A 24,996-nucleotide genomic window follows, 5' to 3' on the forward strand; every position below is an offset into this window, starting at 1 on the left:
AGTTTATTGAGTTCTTTAAATATTTTGGAAAGTATTCTTCTACCAGTTGTGGAGCTGGTAAAAATCATTTACCATTCTGTAGGATGCAACTTATTTTGATTGATGGTATTCTTTTCCTGAATGGAAGATATTCAGTTTCATGAGTTCTCATTTACTAATTGTTAACCTTAGGGCCTGCACTATTGGTGTTGTGTTCAAAGAGTTGTCTTCTATGCCAATGCATTCAAGGCTATTCCCCACTTCCTGTTCTAAGAGGTTCAGTGTTTCTGGTTTAATTTTGTGGCATTTGATTTACTTTTGTAAATCAAGTTTTGTCCAAAGGGATAAATCTGAATCTGTTTACATTCTTCTACATCCAACTTGATCAGCACAATTTGTTGAAGACGTCATTTTTCAAGTGTGTATTTCTGACTTTTCTTTTCATCAAAATACAGGTGACCATAGGTGTGTTGGTGTGTTGTTTTATCTGAGTCTTAAATTTGATTGCAATGATCAATGTGTGTAATTTTAGGTTAATGCATGCAGGTTCTTTCCCTTCCTTCCTTCCTTCCTTCCTTCCTTCCTTCCTTCCTTCCTTCCTTCCTTCCTTCCTTCCTTCCTTCCTTCCTCCCTTCCTTTTCTTCTTCCTCCTCCTCCTCCTCCTCCTCCTCCTCCTCCTCCTCCTCCTCTTCTTCTTCTTCTTCTTCTTCTCCTCCTCCTCCTTCTTCTTCTTCTCCTCCTCCTCCTCCTCCTTCTTTTTCTCCATCTTCTTCTTCATTTTTTTTTCTGTAGCTCTGTTACTACTTGTAATCAGGAATGGTGAAAACTCCAGAAGTTTCTTTATTGTTCAGGATTGCTTTAGATATCCTAAGCTTTGGTTTTCCATATGAAGTTAAGAATTATCCTGTCAAGGTCTGTTAAAAAGTTGTATTAGACTTTTTAAGGGGAATGTATTGAATCTGTACACTGATTTGGTAGGAAGCACAGTATTATGTTAATCATACCAACCCATAAACATGGGAGATCTTTCCACATTCTGATATTGACTTCAATTTCTTTCTTCAAGGACATTAAATTTATTAAAAGACATTAAGTTTTTGATCATACAAGTCTTTCACTTGCTTGATTAGAGTTTCTGAAAGATATATTATTTGAAGTTATTGTGATGGGTGTTGTTTCCCTGATTTTTTATCAGTCCATTTGTTTTTTTGTATATTGAAAAAGTGCTATTTTTTCCAATTAATCTTTTATCCAGCTACTTTACTGAAAGCATTTATCATCTGTAGGAGTTTCCTGGTGGAATTTTTTTATGGTCACTTATGTATGCTATTATATCATCTGCAAAACTGATACCTTTACTTTTTCCTTTCCAGTTTGTATTCCCTTGGTCTCTTTTGGTTGTTTTATTGCTCTACCTAAAACTTTAAGAACTATATTGAATAGATGTGGAGAGACTGGACAACCTTGTCTTTTAATGGAATTATTTTGAGTTTCTCTCAATTTAATTTGATATTGGCTATATCCTTGCTGGAAATTGCTTTTATTATGTTTAGGTATGTCCTTTGCATCCCTAATCACCCCAGGACTTTTGCTATAAAGGAGTGTTGGATTTTTTTCAAAGGACTTTTCTGCATCTAATCGGATGATCATGTGGCTTTTGTTTTTCAGTTTGTTTCTATGGTGGAGTCTATTTATTGATGTTCTTATACTGAACCATACCTGATACTCTGGAATGAAGCCCATTTGATCAATTTTTCTTTTTTTACTGAGTTTATAAGCATTGTATCCAGAATATCTGCATCTATATTCATAAGGAAAAGAGGCTTGTAATTTCTTCTTCGTAGAGTCTTTATGTGGTTTGCGTATCAGGGTGACTTTTGTTTCTTAAAAATTAATTGGGCAGGGTTTTTTTTGTTTCTATTTTGTGGAATAATTTTAGGAGTATTGATGTTAACTCTTCTTTGAAAGTCTGGTAGAAATCTGTTCTAAGACTATATAGCCCTGGGCTTTTTATTTAGTTGGGATCATTTTAATGACTATTCCAATTTCACTAGAGGTTATACATCTATTTAACTTGTTTACCTAATCTTGACTTAAGTTTTGTAAGTGCTATTTATTGAGAAAATTATCCATTTTCTTTAGATTTTCAAACTTGATGGAGTAGATTTGTTTTTTTATTAATAGTAGGATTTATTCATTTATTTTGCATCTCAACCACAGTTCCCCTCCCTCCTTTCCTCCTATCCCCTCCCGCTACTTCTCTCGAAATCCCCAATCCACTCGCCTATGTGCTCTGACAGCACATATATGAAAATTGGAGTGCAGGTTGTTAAAATATGCTCTCATGACTCTTTGGATTTCCTCAGTATCTTTTGTTATGTTGTCCTTTTCTTTTCTCTGTTAATTTGGATATTCTCTCTCTCCCCTTTGGTTATTTTGGATAAAGGTTTCTCAATTTTATTTTCTCAATGAACCAAGTCTTTATTTCATTGATGTTTTTGAATTGTTCTTTGTTCTTTTTATTTCTACTTTATTGATTTTAGGCATCAGTATGATCATATCTTGCTGTCTGCTCCTTTTGGATTTCTTACTTCTTTTTGTTCTAGAGCTTTCAGGTGTGCTAATAAGTTGCTAGTATGAGATATTTCAATTTTTTTTCAATATAGGTACTCTATACTATGAGCTTGTCTCTTAGCATCACTTTCATTGTGTCCCATAAGTTCGGGTATACTATGTATTCATTTTCATTGTACATCTTTTTGTACATTTAAAGGCATCTCTTCTTTTTAGGTTAAGAATATCATTCTGTGATTCTGTTGAAAATCTTTTCTGAGATTTTAAGGTGGGATTCTTCTTCATTTATTTTTGTTATTCTTAGGTTTTGTCTTTTCAGAGTAGTCTCTCCAAGTATGTGATCAATTTTGGAAGAAAATTCTATGAAGTGCTGAGAAAATATATTCTTTTGGGTTTGGGTGAAATGTTCTGCAAATATCTGTTAGGTCCATTTGGTTAATAAGGTCTGTTAGATCCTGTATTACTCTGTTTAATTCTTGTCTTGATTACCTATTCACTGGTGAGAACTGGGTATTGAAGCTTCCCATTATGAGAGTGTGAGGATCAATATGTGGTTAGTTTTGTAGCAGTATTTCTTCTACAAACTTGGGTGCCTTTGCAATTGGGGTATAGATGTGAGGAATTGAAATGTCATCTTGGATTTTTCCTTTGATGAGTATGCAGTGCCCTTCTCAATATATTTTGACTTATTTTGGTTTGAAGCCTATTTTTTGAATATTAAATGACTATACCAGCTTGCTTCTTAGATCCATTTGCTAGGAATATATTTTTCCAATCTTTTACTCTGAAGAAATATTTATCCATGATGTCAAGGCGTTTCTTAGATACATAAAAAGAATCAGTTCTTTATGTAAGAAATAACCTGTGGATTAAGCCTGTTAGTCTGTATCTTTTATTGGTGAAGAGAGATCATAAATAATGAGAAATATCAATTATGGATGATAGTTGATTTCTATTATTATGTTTTGTTGGTGGTGGTACTGTGTGTTTTCCATCTCTTGATTTTTCTTGTGTGTGATTTCCTGTGGGTTTTGATTTTAGTTGCAGTTAACCTTCTTAGGTTAGAGTTTTCCTTCTAGTACCCTCTATATGACTGAATTTCTAGCTAGTTATTGTATAAATTTGGGTTTATCATGGAGTATTTTATTTTCTTCATCTATGATGATTGAAAGGTTTGTTGGTTGTAGTGGTCTGGGCTGGCATCTGTTTTCAAGTTTTTAGGACATTTGTCCAAACCCTTCGGACTTTTCGAGTCTCCATTGAGAAATAGATGTATTTGCAATTATTTGGCTTTATATGTTGCTTGGTCTTTTCCCCTTGATGCTTTTAATATTCTTTCTTTTTTGTGTTTAGTACCTTTTATTATTATATTGCATGGACACTTCTCTTCTGGTCTAATATATTTGTTGTTCTTCTTGTACATTTGTAGGCATCTCCTTAAGTTAGAAAATATTATCTGTGATTTTGTCAGAAGTGTTTTCTTGGGCTTTAAGTTGGTATTCTTCTACTTCATTTATTTTTATTATTCTTAGGTTTGGTCTTTTCATAGTGTCCAAGGTTTCTTGCATCTTTTGTATTAGTAGTCTTTTAGATTTAAATTGTTTTTTTGATTGATATACCCATGTCTTCTACTATATTTTCAATGTCTGAGATTCTCTATTTCTTCTCTTGTATTCTGTTGGCAAAGCTTGAACCTCTAGTTTCTGTTTGAAACCTTAAATTTTTTTATTCCCCAAAATCCATCAACTTGTGTTTTCTTTATTTCTTCTATTTCCATTTTCAGGTCTTGAACAGTTTTGTTCCTTCAACACTTTGTGCTTTCTTGGATTTCTTTAGATTTGTTCATTTCCTCTTAAGGACCTGTCATTTTCATTCAGGTGGCTTTAATGTCTTTTTTCTTATGCCTCAGACATGTTGGAATATTCAGGGCCTGCTGTGGTGGGATAGATGAACTCTGCTGGAGACATATTGTTCTGGCTATTATTATATGTGAATTTACTTTTACTTTTAGGCATCTGGGTTTGGGATGAACATTGGTTTAGGTGCTAATTTCTGGGTTTGTCTTTGTTGGATGAGTGATTTGTTCCTTAGTTTCTAATTCTCTGAATTTTCTGTGAGTATGATGGCTGTATATTGCCTGTTTTTGGTCTGCTCAGTTGGAGTCTTCCAACGAATCCCTAATGGTGTTGGAGACGAGAATTGGGGCAAAGGTAGTTTGGAGGAGAAAATCTTTGTGATCTGTTGAGGTTGGGGTCAAAAAGGAAAAGGAGATCACAATGAGTTTCTTTTTATAGAGCTGGAGATAAGACTAGAGGATTAGCTATCAGAAACAGTAGGAGAGATGTAAGCTTGTCTTCATTCTGCTTGTTACCCTGAGAGAAGCAGATCATGAGTTAGCAGGGTATGCCTGCTGGAGTTGGGATCTGTGACAAAGCAATGAATGAGTTGGGAAAGAGTGTTAAAAGGGGAAGATTGGTGGGAAACTCGGGATGTGGGAGCAGGGGGCCTGGGAAAGCTTCCATAGGGTGTTCTACTGCAGAGCTGGGGTATCAGACAGGGGTATTGGATTTTGGGGAACAGAGACGAGAAGGACTGAAGATACTCTACCTGATTTTCTGACAGGCATGGTCTATAGGCTAGCAAGGGATATCTACTGGAGTTGGGGCCTGGGATAAAGCTAGAGACTGAGGAGAGAAAGGTTGAAGAGGGAGTGGACTATGGAACCCAAAGGAAATGTGGGCAGGGAGGAAGGAAGGCTGTAACTGGTATTCTGTTGCAACACTGACAGGACAAGATTGGGGGTTGAATATGGAGGGAACTGGGGAATGGTGAGGATCTTTCATTCGTTTCCCTATTTGGATCAGCTGGTTTGCCCAATGGAAATGCCTGCTGGGGCTGGAGGCTCTGATCATGGAATGAGTTGGAAGAAAGAACATGGGGATGGGGATTAGAGAAGAAAAAGAGACTGCAGCAGGATTCCTGCTACAGAGCTGGAGATGGGACTGGGGGAGAAGGACATAGAAGCAGTAGGAGGCATTTTTCCTTTCTATACATTCAATATAATATATAATATTAAAATGATAGGGTAATATTTAAAATGAAGTCATAAATTTTAAAAATTTATCCTGCGTTGGTTGTGAAATGTGAATGTTCTTCTCTTAAGAGATATATTCTGTAAATAAATCTTAAAAATATTGTCTCATAGGCAATATTCTTTTAGTATAAAGATAAAATGATATTTAAAATAATACTTTATCCCACAAAATGACTTCAACATACTTATTCGATTTTATTGATGAATTTATAAAAATTGTTCACTGAAGCAGAAAGCCAAGACAATAACATATCGGATTAATGTGTAATATTCTGAAATATGTAGCTGTTTCTGTTTGCTTGCAAACTGGAAGATAAACATGAAGAGACAAATATTCTCATGTATAATCTAGTTTGAAGTTCTATGACAAATTTTAGCTAGAATAAGAACGTAGAAGCTGTTGACCATTATGAAGAGATGCATTTTTTTGTTAAAAGTTAATTCAGTGAACATATATTTGACAGTTGCTAAATTACTGGAAAATAAGTAAATGATAACTTTTTTGTTTGTTTTGTTTTTAAAATACAGGTACTCTTCATGGTTATCCACCATGACAAATAAAAATACCATACTGTTTTTTATTTTTTTTTTAAACAAAACACTTTCGATAAAATAAATAGAGAAATCAGCTTGGAACTGACCACGAAATTTCCCCCATGCTGGCCAGCTTACAAAGTGCCAGGAGCTGCTCTACTGAACTCTGTATGTTACAAAACTGACCTGCTGGCAAGGTTTGACTAATGATTCAATAGTGATATAATGATTGTGGATATAACCAACAGCTTGCTGTGGATTCAAGGCTTGCTCTACAGGAAGGATTACATGCTTGGTACTTTAAACCTGATCAAAAGCCCATGGCTAGTGGTAATAGGCCCTAAGGATAGGAACTTAACATTATTGTCATGCAAAATAGATATACCATTAAACCACACTCTAAATATTTATATTTATGCACGCACATATGTGATACTCTAAACTTTGGTCAGGGAAGCTTCATTTTACAGTAGTTAATGTAGATACTAATAACTGGTCAGAATGTCAAGCATAAATATCTCTGAGCGCTCAGCTGTGTATGAATCATCTATATCAAATTCTCATCATCCAAGTTTCAGGAAACTGCATGAAAGCGAAGACAGAAAGAATAAAAGGTCCAGAAAATGGGGAGGCGTGATGTGAAATGCTGTGTTCTGGACATGCCATGGTCATTGTACTCATGAACAATTGCCTCTACGGTTGCTTACAAAAGTTCTGCACAACGTCAAGCTAGTCACATCACAGAATTGGTTGGAAGAAGCTTCTATTAGAGGAGCTATTCATAGATAATAGCTGTTGAAGGAGGGGGAATCACTTTGGGAATGTAGCAAGTAGGTTGATTATACTCAAATTGACTACCAGGTACCATACACATACAAGACATATTAATTTAATTCAGCCCACTACTACTAATTAAAAAAAACACAGGTATTTGGAAAGTATATGGAATAGGAGGGAGGTAGTAATGGATAATATGATCAATGTAATATTTAAAATACTATATATAATAAAGTATTATTTTAAAAAGTTCATTCTATTAATATCTCAGCCTCTAGGAGTTAACTAATTGTGATATTTACATAAGGTGAACTTACACAATAAATCAAAAATGAACTAATGAATGTAGAACAAGAACACTGCATTGATGGAAGATCAATGGAACAGGTAGATGGGATATTTGAACAAATAATGGTGAAAAGGTGACTTGAAAATAGTCAATCTTTGTATCAGAGAACTCTATCAATCTCCAAGTAGCATAAGCAAGGTCTTCCAAAATACATTAAAATTAGTTAATTTATAAAGAACAGAGGCTATGAAAGGCATGATGAGCGTCATGTTTCAGTCTTGCACACGGAATCCTCAGAATAACTTTTATTCCATCAAATGTCATGGCAGAGGCTGTGGGATTGCATATTTAAAATGACTGAAGAGAATAAGTGACAAATACTCTTTATTTGCTAAAATTTATGAGGACTTAAGGCACTTTCAGATAAACCAAAGAAGATGATATTTGATGAAAATGATAAAAAGGTAGAAGAAAAAAGAAACAAAGGAAGGAATTAGAAAAAAATTTCACTGTAAAGTTAGCCAAAATGACAGTTATAAAAGACAATACCATGATGGATATAATGTTATAAAACAGCATGTTTTTTTTTTTCCTTCAAAAACTCTATCTTTCTCTTTTACCAATAAAGACTCTGGAACCAGGTTCTGGGGTAAAAAAAACTGATACATTGAAGAGGCAGAGAAAACACCGAGCTGACCTTCCTCTTCCACTAATGTCCCAGAAAGTGGGCTGTTCTCTTATGTCATATCAAACAAAATCTTCAAACTCAATGTCCTTCCCTTTTACTTTCTGTGCATCTCTCTATCCATCCCCATGATTCTCCCTTACTCTCTATTTTTTTTTCCTGTCAGCTGGTTGCTTTCTCCTGCTCTTGACCTATGGTTGACTTTATTTAATCCTGTTTGCAATGTTCAAGCAGAAAACTCTTGGGTTAGAGGTGTGTTCAATGGCTGAGCCACACCGCAACTAGAAACAGTTTCTTTCAGTAAGTTACACAATCTTGGGGCTCACAGTATATTCAGCTATCCCGCAATGGAAGTACATTTGATTTCCTACAACATTTAACTGAGGTGAACTGAAGGTATATTATGATAATGTAAGGCAATAATCTTCATCTCCAAAGTAATAATGAGAAAGAAAATAGCATCCTTAAACATAAAAAAGGTGAAAGCAGAATAAAAATGTTTCCGGAATTACAGCCCATTAAAGCAGGTAACAATGGAGAAAGTAAAGGGGCAATTCATGACACATGGAAAACAAGCAAGGAGATCACAGAAGTAAGCACTTACTAAGAATTATCAACTTCAGACATCAATATTTAAACTCACCCAATAAGAATTGTCAGAAAGATAGATACAGGTAACACTATACAGACTGAGCTGGTTTTATCTGTGTATTTGGGGATGTGTGTGTGTGTGTGTGTGTGTGAGTGTGTGTGTATATATATATATATATATATATATATATATATATATATATACACATCTGTACTTGTACATGTACATAACAACAATGAATGAAAAAAAGAGGTCATAATTTTGAAGGGCAGAAAGGAAGTATATATGGCAGAATTTGGAGAAAATAAAGGGAAGGGGAGAATAATATAATAGTATTAATCTCAAAAAAATAAAAGAAAAAGCTAAAAAAAAAGGAATCTTGTTAGTATTTAGGCATCTGTACTAGCCTGACTTTGGGGTTCTGATAGGATATGTCCTCAGTTGGAGCCACTAAAATCACCTCCAGTGCATACTTACTATGTTATCTTTGGACCTGTCTACTATGTCCTCTCTCTCTCTCTCTCTCTCTCTCTCTCTCTCTCTCTCTCTCTCCCCTTCTTTCTTCTCTTTGGCTGCTCCTATCCCCAGAGGTCACTCTCCCCTCTCCCTTCCCCAATTTTTCCACTCATGTACCCCCTAATAAAGAACCCTCCACGTGAACTCTGTCACATGGCATCATTTTCTCACACGCCAATTTTTTAAATTACAATGAACCAAGCATATAAATATAAATTATCCTTGAGAAATTTGCCTTATGAAGGAGTAAGAATTGTAGGAGCCAGAGAGGTCAAGGATACAACAAGAAAACTCAATAATCAACTAACATAGGCGCATAGAAGCTCACAGAGACTGAACCAAAACCCAGGGAACATGCATGGGACGGAGGTAGGCTCTCTGAATATATATTACACTTGTGTAACTTGGTGTTCTTGTGAGACTTCTAACAGTGGGAGAAAGAACTCTTACTCACTCTTTTGGGACCCTTTCCTCATACTAAATTGCCTTGCCCAAACGAAATACGAGCGGAGGTGCTTAGTCTTTCTGCAACTTTATATTCCATTTTCTGTTGATATTCATGGGAGGTCGCCCTTTTTTTGAATAGAAATTGAGGAGTTGTTGATGGAAAGAGAAGAGGAGAGGTGGGGGAGGGCCAGAGAGGATAGGAGGGAGGGGAAATTGTGATCCTATCATTAAACAAACGAATAAACAAATAATGAGAAATGTTCCTTAGGCCTGAAGGTGAGTAATGGGAAGTTCACGGACAAAAGATGGTACGCCACTGGGAGAGAAACATGAAAGATATGGAACCGTTATACCAATATAAAATGAGAGAATTAAGCAAGATAAAGCTTGTTGCAAATGGAGGTAGATATTAAATATACATAAAGGATTCATTCATAAATGAGACCTAGTTCTTATCCTCCTTTAGATAACATATAAAAGAACCGTAATATATTGGGATCTCTACAATCAGAGTTGAAGAACACAGAACTTCACTTTAATTAATGATTGCGGACAGTAGATGAATAAAGTATATGATTTGAACAGTTGTTTTATTTTGTTTGTATGTTTTGCTCTCTTTTAAAACTCCTTCTCCTAGCATTTATAGCCTATTACACTCAGCAAAAGGAAAATACACATTTTTCTTAATTGCGATGACAGATTATTTTAGATAAATCATGTCTTAGTCTACAAATTTCAAAATATTTAAAAAGATTTAAATTTTGTACGTAGTATATGTCTAGAAAACCGAGAAGAAAATTTGAAATCAATAATGGAAAAATGAAAAATTTACCACAACAACCAATATATCAAAGAATATATAGTGTGAAATCAAAACAGTCTCATCAAAAGCTCAAGTCACATTTCAAACTCCATGGGGTGCCATAAAACAGGAACATATTTATAAACATATTTATGAAAGTAATTATATTATAAATGAAGAAAAATATTAAATTAATAATCTAACTTTATATCTACATTTTCTAACTAGAAAAAGAGCAAATAAGCACAAGGCATAGGGAAGGTCAGAAAAAGACTTGATTAATGCACATGATATAAGAAATACAATCAGTGCATAAATTTGGTGAAAGGACATTGTTTGTTGGAAAATATCAGAAACTGGTAAGAAGTAGAAACACTAGCAAAAAAAGCCATGAGATACGACTAAATAAGTTAGAAATCTCTCGTTTTTATATTGGTGTAGCTATTCCATATCTTTCAAGTTTACTATCCCAGTGCCATCTGGTCAGGTGCAGGGGCACTCACCCTTAATCTCAGGAAGCAGGGACCAGGCATATCCATGATTTTGAGGGCATTGTGGTCTACATATTGAGTTCCAAGCCATGTCTCCCTACATAGTAGGATCCTGATGAATAAGAAGACAAACAGGAGTGGGAGGAGGCATCTATTAACCATCGCATACCAAAAATCTAAACAAATGCTTGCCATGGACAGATTCCTACAAGCATGCATCCCAGTAAAGTTGACTTTAAAAGAACTCAGAACTTAAATACTCTGAATTAGTAATCTAAAACTATATCAAAATAGCCCAGAAGTCATGGATGAATTCTGTCGAACATTTAAAGAACAACAACAGCAATGAAAGAAAACAAAAATAAAAACCCACCAACATGGTGCTAGACAGATGATTCAACAGATGAAAATGCCGGCAGCTCTTCCAGAGTTCTCCAACACAGTTCCCATCCCTCACATCAGGCGACTCAAAATATCCTATAACTCTAGCTCAGGAGGAATATTTGCCCCCTCTGCTCATCTCCATGGTCATTGCGCTCATCTATGGCACCCACTAAACATATGCAAACTTTTTTTTAAAAAAATGAAAGCCATCACTATATGCTAAACTAAACAAAGAAAATTCTGCCACCTACCTGTTCTATTCTTTGAGCCTAGCATTGCAAATGTACCCAAAGCTGAATATAGGAACTATAATGAAACCACAGACTATCTATCTCCCTTATAGAGATCAAAACATACTTAGCAAATGCCATTTATCTGAATCCAGCAGCATATTTGAAAATGTTATAACATGATTAAATAGGATTTACTCCAAGAATGAAAGAGTTAATCAACATTTTAAGAAATCATTTTCTGTGATACACAAATTAGTATAAAGATAAAATCATTCAGTGTTTCCCTCAATTCGTATAACAGCAGTATGTTTGTTAAACTTCCAATATACTTTCAACAAAGAAGCACACAGCTAACAGAAATATCATCCAAAACCCTAATGACTTTTATTTCAATATCCACTAGGAGATATATAATAAAACACATCAAAATCTCAACTATTAATAAGGGTGTGGAAAATTGAACTCTTGTACATTTTTGGTGGTAATGTAATATTGTTACCAATATTATGAAAAAAGTAGTATTATCTCAAAAAGGTAAACATAAAATTGCAAAATAATCTACAAATTCCTTTACTTGTAATGCTTGCAAAATGATTGAGAACAATGCCTCAGACAAGTAAATGAGATTGCATGGTCATAACAATGCAGCATATAATAACCAAAGGGATGAAACAACTCACACGTCTGTCCTTCAGATAATAGGTACAAGTATATAATAAGTGGGTATATATGTAGTTTAGGCTATCATACAACCATAAAAGAAATGGAGTAGCCATATACTCTTCAAGAAAAATGAACCACAGAAACATTGTCTTATTTAAAAGCAGACAATCAACAATAGTACCTTTGTTTAAGACCATCTTTTGGGGAATAAATTTCTTCTTCCCTTTCCTCTCTCCTCCCCTCCTGCTTATGACCAACTTCACATCCTCAAGCTCCAGATTTACAGCTCATGAGCCCTCTTTGCCTTTGAATCACTTTGCAGGGTCAATTGCTTCTTCCACTCTAGCACCCACCAGGAGCATGTGGTATGGATTGGAGGGATGAAAGGAACAAGAAAATGTAATATATTCCCACCAACAATGGATGAGAGTTCCCCTCTCTCCACATCCTCTCCAGCATAGGCTATCATTGGTGTTTTTGAGTTTGGCTATTCTAACAGGTGTAAGATGGTATCTCAAAGTTGTTTTGATTTGCATTTCCCTGATCGCTAAGGAAGTTGAGCATGACCTTAAGTGCCTTTTGGCCATTCGAAGTTCATCTGTTGTGAATTCTCTGTTCAATTCAGTACCCCATTTTTTAATTGGGTTAATTAGAGTTTTAGTGTCTAGTTTCTTGAGTTCTTTGTATATTTTGGAGATCAAACCTTTGTTTGATGAGGGGTTTGTGAAGATCTTCTCCCAGCCAGAAGGTAGCCTTTTTGTCTTACTGACAGTGTCCTTTGCTTTACAGAAGCTTCTCAGTTTCAGTAGGTTTCATTTATTCATTGATTCTCTTATTGACTGCACTCCTGGGGTTCTGCTTAGGAAGTGGTCTCCTGTGCCTATATCTTGTAGACTACTTCCCACTTTCTCTTCTATCAGGTTCAAAGTGGTCAGATTAATGTTGATGTCTTTAATCAATTTGGACCTAAGTTTTGTGCATGGTGATAGATATGGATCTACTTTCATTCTGCTACAGGTTGACATCCAGTTATGCCAGCACCATTTGTTAAAGATGCTTTCCTTCTTCCATTGTATACCTTTAGCTCCCTTGTGCAGCCACTGTGGAAATCAGTGTGGCGGTTTCTCAGGAAACGGAGTCAACCTCCCTCAGGACCCAGCAATTCCACTCTTGGGAATATACCCAAGAGATGCCCTATCATACTACAAAAGCATTTGTTCAACTATGTTCATAGCAGCACTATTTGTAATAGCCAGAACCTGGAAACAACCTAGGTGCCCCTCAATAGAAGAATGGTTAAAAAAGGTGTGGAACATATACACATTAGAGTTTTACTCAGCGGTAAAAAACAATGACATCTTGAATTTTGCATGCAAATGGATGGAAATAGAAAACGCTTTACTGAGTGAGGTAACCCAGAGCCAAAAAGAGGAATATGGTATGTACTCACTCATTAGTGGATTCTAGCCATAGTTAAAGGTCTTTGAGCCTATGATTCGTGATCCTAAAGAAGCTAAATAAGAAGGTGAACCTGAAGAAAATCTTATAGTTATCCTCTTGGATATTGGAAGTAGACAAGATTGCCAGGCAAACTGGGGTGCAGGGGGTGGGGTGGGGTGGGGGGGTGGAAGTAAGGGGAGATGGTTAGAGAGAAGGGAGAGGGGGAGGATTGGGGATGGCTTGGGGGAATGGGAGGGGGGAGGAAGGATGGATATGGGACTAGGGAAGTATATATCTCAACTAAGGGAGCCATTTTAGGGTTTGCAAGAGTCTTGATTCTGGAGGGGTTCCCAGGCCCAAGGAGAGGTCCCCAGATTGTTCCCTGGGCAGCAGAGAAGAGCGTACCTGAACTGGCCCTGGTCCTTAACCATACTGATGAATATTTTGTATATCACCATAGATCCTTCATCGGGTGATGAACGGAGATAGAGACAGAGACACACATTGGAACACTGGACTTAACTCCCTAGGTCCCAATGAGAAGCAGAAGGAGGGAGAACGTGAGCAAGAAAGGCAGGACTAGAGGGAACCTTCATCTGACGATAGATGGAGATAGAGACGGAGACCCACATTGGAGCACTGGACTGAGCCCCCAAGGTCCAAATGAGGAGCAGAAGGAGAGAGATCATGAAAAAGGAAATCAGAACCGTGTGGGGTGCGTTCACCCTCGGATACAAGGGCACTAATTGAGTGAGAGCTCACCAAGGCCAGCTGGACTGGGACTGAATGAGCATGTGATCAAACCGGAGTCTCTAAATGTGACTGACATGGGGGCTGACTGAGAAGTCATTGTCAATGGCACTAGGTCTTGTTTTGTCTGCATGTACTAGCTTTCTGGAATCCTAGTCTGTTTGGATGCTCACCTTCCTAGACCTGGCGGGAGAGGGGAGGAACTTGAACTTCCCACAGGGCAGGAAACCCTGACTGCTCTTAGGACTGGAGAGGAAGGAGGGGAGGTAGTTGGGGGGGGAGGAGAGGGAGTGGGGGAAATGGGCGGGTATGGGGAGGAAGGGAGGAAGTGGAAATTTTTATAAACAAATAAATAAATTAATAAAAAAAGAAAATGTAATATAATTATCTCTACATTTAAAATGTCAGTCAGGCGGTGGTGGCGTGTGCCTTTAATCCCAGCACTCACCAGGCAGAGGTAGGTGGATCTCTGTGATTTTGAAGCCAGCCTGGTCTACAAGAGCTAGTTCCAGGACATATTCCAAACCGACAGAGAAACACTGTCTGAAAAAAAAAACTAACTAACTAAATTAATTAATTAATTAATTAATAAAATTTAAAACATAGTATAGATTACATTATTTCATTTATGTTAAATATCCAGAATATATAGACTTCTATAGCTGGAATTGAGATCAGGAGTTTCCCCAGCTAAGAAAAGGAAGTAGATAGGAATTTTTAAATCAGAAATGATTGTTCCTATAAGTGATAGAAATATTTTGTAACTAGATAGAGATAAAAGTATTGCTTATATATTAGGATCAATGTTCTGTAACTGGCTTTATTTTAAATTGCTCAATTTATGGTAGGTTAAACTCACTACAGTAGAACATTTTTAAAATGAAAATGAAAATCAAAATACTCACAAAGTAATGAAAATTATAATTGCCTTTCCCAAGTTCACTTAGATACTATAGCAAATGTCTCTACATAAAAGAAAACATGAACATGACTCATTAATGTTTACCATGACCAACTTATAGCAATGGAGTAATACTCCATAGTCATAGGCTGATAAATTCTCAGCCACGTAAAACTGAGTCACGCCGTAACTAATACAGGCTTTTCAGAGTGCACTTATCTCAACTGAAAGTAGGGAATATGATTAGGTTTCTCTCACACAGCAGGATCTCTTATGGGCTTGGACTAAAGAGATGAAGCTAGAGATGGGTGCCTTTGGACACTGCCTGCCTTGCACAGGAATGGGAATCAGTTGTATTAGCTGCAGAGTACCTGCCCATTTGCAATGCCTTTTGTACACAAGCCAATGGATCTGGGGCCCAGCAGAGCAATTCCGTTTTACTCTGCAGCACTTTGCCACGGCGAAACACTTCTATTGGATTAGAGTGCATTGGTGTCTGCACTTTTCTGCTCACAGTTAATTATGGCTTAGAAACAACTGTATTAGCAGCAGGTATTACTTTGTTTCCCATTAAAATGCACACATGAAGGTTTGTCTAATTCCTTTCAGTGTGAACCCAGTGAGGATCTTTGAATGGGGAAAGAATTATATTATAGTCGTCCCTTCCTAATTTCAGAACAGGAATTGTCGGAGGCTGACTTGACAATAAAATAACCTGATCAGTGTGAGGTAAATTCTCTATTTGAGAGGTTTGCAGAGCAGTGGAAGTAGGGCTTAATGATCTGTCAGGCAAGTCATTTACACTAAGTCTCAAGGAGAGAAGAAGCATTTAGTAGAAAATAGAGTTTGAAAGGTCAGCAAATGAAAGGGCTCGACAAAAATTTGTATGAAAGGGAAAATTAGAAGAAATTGTCCCAGCTAGAAATGAAATCTGTATATAGTAATTTGATTATTCGAAAGCTGATCATTCAATTTCATCATAGTCAGTCTGTTTGTTTTTCTCCTTGTTACTCCAAGATAATCCAGTTCCCTGATGATTAGGGTTGGAAAGGAATGCTGACTGAATGTCTTATCCAAATTAACCTAGCGTGCAAACTCTATAGGAGGCAGGACTAGAAGTCTTTACCCATCTCAGAGCTAGGTTCAGTTATAAGGATGATTAGGGCTTCTTTAACAGCTACCTTGTTACTTGTGATTTCAGTATAAATTTGCATGCTAAATTTTGTCCCAAACATTAACATAAAAAAGAATAATAGCAATAGAAAATCTTTTTGTTTATACCTGAAAACTGCTTCAAACAGGTGGGATAGTAGCCAAATTTCTGGTTTTTTTTTTAACTTTCTTTTTATTTATTCTTTGTTTTTTCACATGATGCATCTCTATCCCATTCATTTCCCATCCATGCACATCTGCCATCTGCCCTTGCAGCTCCCCTAACGCCAGATAAAATTTAAAAAAAAAGAAAGAAAAGGAAAAAAGGGGGGAGGGAGAGCTCATCATGAAAGCTGTAGTGTGGCGTATTGAGTCATGCTGTAAACCCTTTTGGCCGTATATATTTACTTGCAAGTGTTCATTGCAAAGAGTCTGGTTCAAGGTCTTTGGTTTCTGCTACACTCTCGATGCAGGGCCCAAACTGGAATTCCTCTTGATTAAGCTGCTGTTGTCCCGGAGTTGTGGAAATCCTGCAGCTTTGGGTCTGCGGTATTGGTTCCTTCACATACTCCAGCAGATCACAGAAGGGATGTGCCAACACCTAACCCTGGTTCTGGGATTGGGAAGTTGCAGGGTTGATCAGCAGGCCAGCTCTCTCTTATCCTCACCACCAGGGAGAGGTCTGCAGCAATGACTGGATAATTCCCCCTTTGCAAAGATAGAGCAGAGCCAGTTCCTCCGCTTCCAAGTTCTCAGTTTCAGGTTTCCCACATCTACACCTTCAGGGCCAGCTCTATAGTGGAGCTCAGACATGGCATAGAGGTCACTCTCCTGAGTGCTACAGCAGGTGAGAAGCAGGACTTTCTCTCCCTTTCTTATAAGCTCAGGACTGGCTCTCCCTTCTGCCTCAGGCATCCATGGTCAGGGTGAGGATGGGAGGTGTGAAGGGGTGGAGGAGGGACATCTCTTTCCTGCCCATGCTGCCAACAGGATTGACTCTATTGTGCTTCCCAGGCGAGGTGCAAAGCCTGCTTTTCCAGATGATGAAGCTCATGGCAGGCAGGAGGAATTGTAGCCTAATTTCTGAATCTGCAAGACTTTGAAGCATGTTTTGTGACAGAAGCCAGAAAAAGGATAAGACACAGGACAATTATTTCAAGAATACTAATTCCTGGCTTTGTCTGTTTACTTTGTGATATACAGCTTGTAGGCGTCTGTACAACATGAGAAACACATTTCCAGGCACTTCCTCGACTCTTGCTTTCTCTTCTGTAACTCACTATGTTCATAACCACACATGAATGGTAAAATTAAAGGTTATAGAATCTTTCCCTAGGTGAAGTGTGTATTTAATTATGTTCATTAAAAGTAAAGGTTACACATCAGGACTCCGAGTTTCTTTTGCTGCTGATGCTCCCTTTCTACTCCTATGCTGTAGATTTATTTACACACTCATGCAAGTCAGTTTTGTGTTGAAATTTCTAAAAATGCGTGACAGGATCTCAGACCACAGTCTTGGCAGAAGCTGCTTCAGAGGTTTCTCTTTGTCTGTGTCATCACTGAGTAGAAAGGAGTAAATCAGGTAATACAAAGAAGATGAGGAAGAAGAGGCAGGAGAAGAAAAAGAAATGCCCAAAGCAACAAGAATAAAATGCCAATGAAAGACTAGAGATGAGAGATAAAGCACTTCAGTGCTGAGTTATTTGCTCGATCACAGACATTCGGAGGAGATGATACCAGATAAGACCAGCCTGATACCTACACCTAAATTTCTTATAACGGTGAGATGTCACATGTGAGAAGTTCTCATAATTTATTCTACTATAGTGTAGAGCTTTGTGTTTGGGAGATATGTCACCAAAATGAATCTAAGGAGGTTGAACATAAAATTTGATAATATCTAAATATCTGTAAAATATTATACTGAAGAAAGGTAATGTTAATAATCAAAATGCCAAATCAAAAAAGGCTTTATCACTAGATTTTCCTAAGCAATATTTTGATTCATGGCCATATTTAATCACAGACAAAAGATGGTCAAATTAAACAAAGGTAAGATTCCTTATTATACTTCCCTACCTAATGTGAGTCAGTTAATAAAGATTTATATTTATTTAGTTAAAAAAATCGATTCATTTTAGATAGTAGTATATTGGTTATCAGAGAGAAGAATTGATGTTGGAGAGATTTTACAAACCCAATGACTTTGTAGAAATAATGATTGTTTTTACTTCTTCCATATTCCCCAAATATGATACCTGAATTGTCACTGTAGAGTATTTAGGAAAGTAGGCAAGTTAGACTCCTTGGTGTTCTATGTAGAATCCATGCTTCCCTGGTCATGATCAATGGAGAAGAGAGATAGGGAAATTATGTACTTTACCAAAAACTGAGACATTTTACCACTGTGACAATTTAAGTGAGAAATTTTCCCTACAGTCTTGGTCATTTGAAAACTTGGTTCCCAACTGATGGTGCTGTTTCGATGTGGTATTGTTGGAAGAATTATGTCACTTGGGGGGCGGGGGGTAGGATTTGAGAGGCTAAATACTCGTCCAGCTTCTAGTTCACATTCTCTTCTTTATGCTTAAAGTTTAAAGCTGTGGGCCTATGGCTTCATGTCCCACCCACCAAGTCTCAGCTCTGTCTTGAGAGACTCTTATTACTGTGGAACAGTAAATTCAGATAAACCCTTCTTTCTATAAGATACCTTAGTCATAGATTCATCAGAGCAACAGAAAACTAATCGTAGTACCAGCGACTAAAGAAAATTATGTCCATGTCTTCCTCTGCTAGTTAATGAAGACAGCAAATATAATAACAAAATAAAGTAGTTGCTTATTTCTCTTTAATTAACAATATGCACGATTTTGAACTGCACATGTAATTCCCTAAACTTCGGACTACTTATTTATGAATAGATCAAGCTTGGATTTATTTATAATACTATCTAGTGCTAAAGTTCTATGACAATAATATGTCATAACTTCATACATTTTGTGATTTACTATGTTTTGTTTTTTGGCGATGATGACTGAACCCAGGGCATCATGTTTGTCAGGCAAGCAATTTTCTAGCACACAGTTCTTGACTAGATAATTTGTAATGTAATTTTAAAAAAAACCTTTAAAACCTTGTTACTATTTTTATCACCTCTCAAATGAATCATTCATCTTAATGTATTTGTTGTAACTTGGAAAATGAAGTGCTCACACTGTTACATTCAAACAGGAAGAATGATAATGATCAGATAAAACACTATGGAATTTTGTGGAGAAACTAACTGCTGTTTTATTTTTTAAATCAATCTGCATCACTTTGAAATTTAGATTTCTTATAGGAAAGAAAAGCTTTTGTACTTCTCAAGTTAGTAACTTAAGTTATTGTGGATTCAACAATCCACATTAAAGGTCATATCAGGGAGAATGAACTTATTTTGGTATCTATTTGTTTTACTTTACTGTTTTAATCAGATTGCACACAGCAAAACTTCACCTCATGCAAAAGCCTAATAAACAAAAGAAAACCAGTATACCACATACTATATTTTGCTTGTGATAAAATTATCTGAGAAAAACAATTTAAGGAAGGACATGTATATTTTTAACATAGTTTGAGGTTATAGCTCTTTATGGTGGTGACAGGATGCCAGTAGGAGTGTGAGATGCCTGGTTACATGGAACCCACAGACAGGAAGCAAAGAGTTTGCTTTCTGAATGCTATAAATTCCAGAACTACAGCTCATGGAGTAATGCACTCACATTCAGAGTGTGTCTTCCATCTTCAGTCAAACCTTTTAGGAAACACCCTCCTAGACACACTCAGAGATATGTTACCATAGTGATTCTAAATTCAATCAAATTGACAATGACGAAGAATTGCAACACCTTCCGAGTAGAGATAGAAATACATTTCAAAGTGAATAAGAAGTAAAATATGAAACTTCGTATGATTTAGCTGAAAGAAGACTTATATTGGTATACCACTTGCAAAATTCAGCCTAAATTAGAAGATAGACTTAAGTAGCCATCCAAGCTTGCCTCCTAAAGTGATAATAAAGAAACCAAAACCAAATAAACACACATTATGGACCAATAACTCCTGTAAGCAGAAATAGGACAACAAAATTAGACATTAGAATAAAGTGTGATACTGGGAATAAAATGTAAGGTGAAGTAGTTTAGAGTCAATAACATGTACCCTACAATGAAAATAAATAATTGTTAGAAATGTAGAATGTTGCTAGCAGATTAAAATTTTATTATGTATTTTTCCCTTTTTATTGATTTTATTGAGCTATACACTTTTCTCTGTTCCTCTCCCTTCCTCTCCCCTCCACTTCTACTCTTTTCCATGGTCCCCATGCTCCCAATTTACTCAGGAGATCTTTTCTTTTTATAGTTCCCACGTAGATTAGATCCATATATGTCTCTCTTAGGATCCTAATTGTTGTCTAGATTCCCTGGAATTGTGAATTGTAGGCTGGTTTTCTTTGCTTTTTTTCTAAATACTTCTTATGAGTGAGTACATATGATATTTATCTTCCTGGATCTGGGTTACCCCACTCAATATGATGTTTTCTAGATCCATCCATTTGCCTGCAAATTTCAAGATGTCATTTTTTTTTCTGACTCATGTATCATAATTAGTCATGGTCATCTGTCCTGTACAGTACCCTTTGCCTTGCAGAATCCCAGCCCTGGCCATGTGGGGCTTTGTGAGACAGGAACACTCAAGACCTGCTCAACTTGGAAGATCTTCAGATTTAAATTGTTGTTTCTACTCGGTGCCTTGGGAACACAGCCAGAAAGAACACCATGCTACCTCGTTGATAGTATTTTGTTCCTCGGCAGCAGTAGGCACGCTCAGAGGGACTCAGTGTACTAGCTCTCTGTGGTGTGCTGAGAGCGAGCCAGCCAGGGCAGGAGAGAGTTCATCTCCCCTTTCATGCATGCTCATTGTTCTGCCTTTAAATTTCTCTGCCTCCTACACTCAAGTGGGGCTGGGCTGCAGTGAAGAAATCAGTGCTTTTGTTCAGATTATATGAAATCATTTTATTCCTTTGCAATGCCGTCCTATGTAAAGATAAAATTTGTGTTAATGTTAAAGATTGTCGTAAAATAAAGTAATTGAGACAAAAATAAATAAGTAAAAGCACACCCCAAAGTGGGAAAGAAGAAGCCATAGACTTGCTCAGTGCCATTAAAACTGAGTGGCAACACACAAACACACACACACACACACACACACATACACACACACACACACACACACACACGTCCATATAGATCAGTTTAATCTGGGCAGTTGAGAAGTCACGGGCCTATCAGGCACCTTGTTATAGTAAGTAAATGTGTGAAGGGTATAGGAGGGAGGGAATGAGACAGAGAGAGGTTCTTCTCCTGTAGAGAGTGGAGGATCTGAAGAGGTGAAGGACCTAACGAACAGGCTGATGTGAAAGGCCTGCTTGCCACCTGGGGACATGTCGTCATCCGGACCTGGGCTGCTGCCTAAGTCCATGTCTTGGTATCTTGATGGCTATTACCACCAAGGTCCTTGAGGATGCCTGGGGTCGGGACCACCACGTGGTCTTACTGCTATGTCCATCTTTGGTGATGTGCATTGTCCCCATTGAACCCAAAAGCTACAGGAACCCCATGCCTCTGCGCTGCAGCCTGGGGCCATGTTGGAGTCTGAGGGACATGTTGCTGCTGGGAACATGCCAACTTGAGTGACCTGCACTGTCACCCATGATAAAGATGACTTCCAGGCCCAAAATGCTACCCAAGGCCTCGTCTGGTTTCAGTGCAGCCAGGGTCTACTTCAATGTCCAAGCTCTGGTTACCACCAAAGGCAATGCAAATGTCCAGGTCTCTGCTGACACCTGAGGCCATCTTGGGGCTTGAGGGTCATGTTGCCATTGGGACCATCCAGATGGGGTGACCAGTACTGACACCCAGGGTCATATTGACACCCAGGCCGAGCTGTGACTGGGGGGGGGGCATTTCTGGGTTTGTGGCCCTGTTACAATCAAAATCTGTGTTGAGGTCCCTGGCTCCTTTGCCATGGGGAGTGGGGAGGGGGCTCGTAATTGCAACTTCCTTGGGTCAGAACAAGACATGGGACCAAGTTGGAGCTGCTGGGTCTATCTGGATCTGATAGGCCTGGGTTGCCACATGGGGCTGTGGTGACATCCCGCTCCAAGTTGCTGCCGATGACCACATTTGGTTCCATGGTTCTGCAGTAGCTGGGGTCTGTGTGGATGTCCACTGTCCATATTATCACATGGGGCCCATGCAAACCATGCCTAGAACCATGTGTTGAAACATGAGTTGAAGTATGAGGACCCTGCTGATGTGACCCCACCTCTCACTGATCCAGAGTGACTTTCTCTCCTTTTACAGGAAGAGATCCTGAACCTCCTGGGCCCTAGGAAAACAGACCCTGGTGACCCCAACACAGGAACTCTAGCCCCAACCCTAATAGAAGAACTGGTCCCCACACTTGAGAAAACCCACACCACCCCTCACCATGGCACTGGTAGAGCTGGCTCTGTCTTCCCCTCACCTGACAGGAGCAGTCCCAGAGCCCAGACCAATCAACTCAGCTGCCACCCAGGCATACATCCAGGTTATGGATTTGGCACTCCTCAGCATCTACCACATCTATGACCTGCTGGAGTGTGAAGGAACTGATCCTGGCAGCACCACAGCCATGTGATCTCCACGACTTGGGCAACAGCAGGATATGAGAGAGAAATGACGGCTGGTGCCCAGTATTGAGGGTATACCACAGACAGAGGCCTTGAACCTGATCAACAACTCGTTCCAGTGTCACTGAAATTGATGAAGAGTCAATGGAAAGACAGAAGAACTGAGTGTTCCTCTTTTCTCTTTTTAAATTATTATTTTTATCTTATTTTTATCTTTCTTTGAGTGTGCAGTACAAGAGGGAGAGGTGGATATGGAGGAATGGGGATTAGTGCGATTGGAGTGCATGGTGTGACTTTTCCAAAGAATCAATGTTTTAAAAAACGGAGATAAATGATTAGTCACAATGACCAGAAGATCTAGCTTTCTTAATCTTGGAATAGGATATCAAGATGGTAGAGATTCACTAATAGCACACAGCCAATATTTTAAAATGAAAGCTTGAAGTACTTGGGAATACACATATATATGCTCTATAATGCGATATTCAATCTCCTACTCTGTGTCATAACCATTTCAAAGATAGATAAATGAAGGACATAACCATTAGAAATGAAGAATTAAAACTATATTCTAGCCCATACCACACATAATCCACATCTAGCCTGAACATAGACAATCCCAAAGTTTGCAAAAATAACCTTCTACTGACAAAAATAACGACACAATGGACTGCAATGTTAGAAGGCAACACGCAATGCTAATACATTCATAACTTCTTAAATGTGTTTTCGTTTACTACCAACAAATATTTTGTACAAAAAGTTATAAACCAGTGAGATGCAGTAACATGAAGCTGAAGACTGTTCTTGCTTCAGACAACACAGACCTGATGGAAACACATAAGTCCATCCCTTCATCAAAAGTCTAGAAGCCTGCTCTGGAATATTAATTTAATATGCATTACATTCATTGCTGTGGAACTCTTTAATGATTCAGTAATGTGTTGCATTCTTTTATGTTGCATTTGTTTAACTCTGTGAAGTTCTGTTACTTTTTCTGTCTAAAATATCTGACTGGTCTAATGAAGAGATGGTCAATAGCTAGGAAGTAAAAAATAGGTGGGGCTGGCAGGAAGCGAATAAATAGGAGAAACATGGGAGGAGATCAAGGGGAGAGAGAAAAGGAGGGGAAGAGGAGGACTCCAGGGGCCAACTACAGAGCTACACAGCAAGCTACAGACTAAGAAACAAAGAAAGAAATACAGAAATAAAGGTAAAAACTCAGAGTCAAAAGAAGATGAAGAGGATAATTATTTAAGAGAAGCTGGCTATAAATAAGTCAAATTAAAGCTGGGAATTCATAAGTAAGAATAAGGCTACATGTGTGTTTATCTGGGAACTGGGTGGCAGGACCCACAAAGAGTTAAGAGTAAAAAACAAGCAACTACAGAAGTCACTAAAGAGGTCCTACACCCCAGCAAAGCAGGAAAACTTAGAATATAATCAGACAAGAGAAACTGTCATAGTCCGTGACTAGAGAGTTTCCAATTTGTGCACTGACCTGTAATTAGGAGACTCCACTCCTAGGTTTTCCTGGAGAGGTAATAAGTTTGGACCACACATGCAGCACATTCAAACATTTTTGAGGAGACATACTGAACTAAGGGTTTCTGTCTCATCTCAGTGAAAACCTGATAAGAACAGCTTCCAGGTGGACAGGCAGGAGGAGCAGAGGCAGTCTTTTGAACTAACGTGCACTCACTGCCCATCTCTCTTCTTTCAAAGTGCACAGGGTTTAAAGGAGAGAAAGTTCTCAACTTCTGGCTTCTCTCTGGGCAAAGAAAGAGTTGCTGCATGTGTCCAACTTTCTGGCTTGAGAAATGCCCCAGGAACTGATTTCCATGTCTTCTGTGAGAGTTCTGATAAGCACTGTGCTCAGTGGATGCCACAAACAAGACCAGAAGAACTCATCTGCCCTGCAAGAGCATGCCCAGCAACAGTTAGGCAAAAATACAACTCAGGAGTTTCTCCTAAGAACAGG

The sequence above is a fragment of the Myodes glareolus genome, chromosome 18 (assembly GCF_982192425.1).
Source record: "Myodes glareolus chromosome 18, mMyoGla1.1, whole genome shotgun sequence".
In the NCBI taxonomy this organism is placed as follows: domain Eukaryota; kingdom Metazoa; phylum Chordata; class Mammalia; order Rodentia; family Cricetidae; genus Myodes; species Myodes glareolus.